Below are 3,915 nucleotides of genomic sequence, written 5' to 3'. Positions count from 1 at the left end.
TAAAGTACATATGACAATATTTAATACCAGCTCTTTCTGTAGTATTTCTCGATTGTCATAAAAATAACCCTAGAAAAGGCAGGCATATGGGGATCCACACTGCTGATACTGAAGATATTGTTTAAAAAAATGATACTGTTCTCAAGCCCAGACCTCACAGCAAGAATTAAAGTTGGAGAAACAAATGTTCTCTGACTATAAAAAAAAAAAGGGGGAACAGGCTAGAGAAATAGGTCAGAAGTTAAGAGCACTGACTGCTCTTCCAGGGGTCCTAAGTTAAAATCTCAGCAACCACATGCTGGCTCACAACAATCTGTAATAGAGTCTGATACCCTTTTCTGGTGTGTCTGAAGTCAGCTACTGTGTGCTCACATACATAAAATAAATGTATAAATCTTAATTTTAAAATCTTTAAGAAAACATTTCCAGTAGGGGCCACTGGAAATGACCCAGGGGATTTTTGTTTTGTTTAATTTTAATTAAGAGCATCTCAAAATAAGGCATACAAACAGACTGGAATCCTTTGATTGTTATTTTGTTGTTTTAATTAATAAGGAAACTTTACATTCCTATTCTTCATTTTATATATATAAATAATATATATGTCATCACACATACCCAGCCTCCATTCTGCCATATCCATTCTCCTGTGTTATTCATTATGAATTCTGCCACAAAACTGGAAACTTGTTTGTAAGCACCTATATCCAGGGACATCTGTTATTGTGGAAGTTTTTTGAGGAGAACACCCCCAAAGGCAAATATACTTAAAATCCTTCCCCAGTTAATGATGCCATCTTCAAATTCTTTTTCCATCACTTGGTTGGCAGTATCTATGGATTCCACGTGAAAGTTATCCAAGAATGGCTTCAGCTTCTTTTCAACTTCCTTCTGAATGGAGAAAGCAACTCTGTAGCACTCTGGATGTTTTGCTTGGAACCGATTCAAAGGCAGGTGCCTGCAGGACATACTGAAGATAGTTCTCAGCCAGGGAGTGGATATACATGAACTCATAGGCTGTCATCTTCCCTGGCAGAGCTAACTGAAGCTGTCCACCTAGAGGCCGAGGAGGACTGCAAAGATATGACCTGTCAGGGGAGGACAGAGAAATATATCAGTATAATCCAAATAAATCCTTTCCTCTCCTCGACAACCTGATTTTTGGTCATAGACTTTTGTCACAATATAAATGTTAACTAAGATACACATCATAACTTATAACAGAGATTAAGAGAGTTTTGAAGAAGAGAGAGGTTAGGTTTTAGATGATAACATTTCCTATAGTGTAAACTTTAAAAATATTGTGGCTTTACATATTATATTTTGTAGAGTTTCCAAATAATTATATTTTTAGGCTAGATGAAAGAGAAAAAGAAAAATCCCACATACATGGTACCATTAAAAAAGGATGATTATGTATCAATAAAGTGCAAAAGTTCTAGGGCAGCAATGTGGATAGGAAGCAAGTAGTTGACCAAGAAACATGTCTGAAGACATGGAAAATATCACCCACTATGACTACTTATTCTTGCCTAAGTTGATATGTAGAAATTTGTATAAAATAGACCCTACATCAATACACTCTGAGCAGGTCCATTATAATATGTAGAAACTGAAAACAATATGTTTATTATATCAGTCTATAATTGCACACTAAAAAAATAATGTATCAGGACTGTGTTGTATACTAGATAGGTAGGTAGGTAGGTAGGTAAATAGGTAGATAGATAGATAGATAGATAGATAGATAGATAGATAGATAGATGATAGATACAGAGGTAGAGAGATAGAGAGACAGAGAGATATCTATACCACCACCACCAACACATAAAAACTTACAAATAGATTTCAGTCCAGAAAAAAACTATAATATATTATACATAGTCCAAGGTTTTACTGTGTGAAATAATTAGAATAGGTTGGATACTTCCTGAACAAACTATGATGGTCCGAGACTGAGGCCACACAATAGTTCTGAAGCTCTGAGTTGTGTCCACTGTGAATTAAGTGGGACACGCTGATTGAAGAGATAGAGGTGATGGAGGAAGAATTGCCAATGTTTCCATATTTTAGAAGTCCTTTTGCCTAGGGTCTGGAATTTCTCATAGCATACTTGCCTGGGGTCAATGTCAGCAGCACAAATACAGAATGAAAACAACTGTGGCCTGGCCAAGCCTTTCTTTGTGGTTATTTTATCCAGAGGCTTTTATTAAAGAAGCATGAGAGCCCAACCAAGACTGAAGGAACTGCTTGTGACCACCATGAGAACAAGAACAATTTGTGCTGCCTCAATAATGAATTAATATTTTTTGCTATCAAGCTTTTATTAATGTATAAATCCTTGTGTATTTCTTTGCACTTGTAAATATACTCCTATGTTCAGTTATCTATGCCTATAGTAAGCCACCCTCGCAATACTCAAGGTTTAAAATATTGTGTGTGTGTGTGTGTGTGTTTCTCATGGCCCTGATATTTTGACAGGATTCAATAGTGCTAACTGCTATTTGTTTCTTCATGTCTAGGATTTGGCTGAAGGGACTCTAAACAGTTTGGTCTCTTTTGTATTCTGAACAAGAGGAGGCAACAGAAGTAGAACACAAAAGAACAGAAAGAACTCCAAGACTGAACTGCATCCTGTATCCAGAGTGATGCAAACTTCAGCACAAGGTAAGTAACTTTCTTTCTTTTTTAAAAAATTAGGAGGCGGTGGCGGCAGTGCAGCAGTGGCTGGTCCAGCCGAAGGGCCATTAGCAGTGGAACCAAGGCGACACAGGGCCCATGACCACTGACCATCGCTGGCCAGCCAGGCTGCAAGCACCTGCGGAATTACGGTGCCTTTCACCGCACAGAAGCCACATCAGAACTCTGCCTCCCACCAGTCACGAGAGACTCGCCTCCATCTTCGTTTCGGACTCCAGAGAGATCGAACAGACTGAGGTACACAAACATAACCCGAGGCCAACATCTCGGGGGTCTAAGCCCGATGGGCGTTTGCCTGCACCCAGGCCCTGGGATGTTCGGGGGGCCATCAGGGTGCCAACCCAGCCAGGAGGTTTTTTTGCCCGTGCCAGTGTACGCTGCCATTTTGCCTACAGGTTGCCAGAGAGCTCTAGCAGGCAAAGCGTGTAACAGGCATAGTCTGAGGCTAACAAGGCGGTGGTCTAGGCCCCAACAGGCCCTGGACTGACCCCAAGAACTGGGCAGCTTGATGGGCCATCTGTGTGTCAACCCGCCTAGGAGGTTGTTAGCCCAGAAGACTCTCCCAGCACTTTCAGGGATCGCAAGTGCACACCCGCCAACCTGGCCACCTGACAGACCCAATTAATAGTCATAGCCCGAGGGGACCTTTGCTCAGACCTTGGCCTCCCAGGCTTTTACCTGGACCCAGGGCCTGAGCAGCCAGTCTAGCCTTGTGTGCACCAATCCTGTTGGGAGATCAGCTGCCCAGCAGAGTGATCAGCAGGCAGAAAATGTTCTGGCAGCATACACCATCAGCACTCCCTGAAGGTGCAAACAGGCTCCATCTGGTTCACAGAAACAATCTGGGGCAAAGCACACTAGAGCTGCAAGGGCACCCAAGAGGAAGACAGCACATCAGCAATCAGCTACAGGGGAAACCCAGCCATATAGTGTTGCAGTAATAGCCCCAGAGCCCCTCAGGAGGCCCAAACACCAGCCAGGGACAAGACCAACTAACTCCAGAGAACAAGATGGCAAAGGGCAAACGCAGGAACACTACTAACAGAAATCTAGGCAATATGGCAGCATCTGAACCAAACTCTCCAACATCAGCAAGTCCTGGTTATGCCAACACACTAGAGAAACAAGATTTGGATTTAAAAATCACTGATCATGATGCTGCTAGAAGAACACAAAAAGGACATAAACGAACCTCCTAAAGAAATACAGGGGAAC

General features: G+C 41.9%; 1 pseudogene; it reads right to left on the bottom strand.

The window, feature by feature from the left end:
• Window positions 1-633: 633 nt before the first annotated feature.
• LOC127689619 (bcl-2-related protein A1-like) lies at window positions 634-1,028 on the bottom strand (annotated as a pseudogene).
• Window positions 1,029-3,915: the final 2,887 nt, after the last annotated feature.

This window comes from Apodemus sylvaticus, chromosome 7 (genome assembly GCF_947179515.1).
Source record: "Apodemus sylvaticus chromosome 7, mApoSyl1.1, whole genome shotgun sequence".
In the NCBI taxonomy this organism is placed as follows: domain Eukaryota; kingdom Metazoa; phylum Chordata; class Mammalia; order Rodentia; family Muridae; genus Apodemus; species Apodemus sylvaticus.
This window is presented reverse-complemented; position numbering and strand designations above follow the sequence as displayed.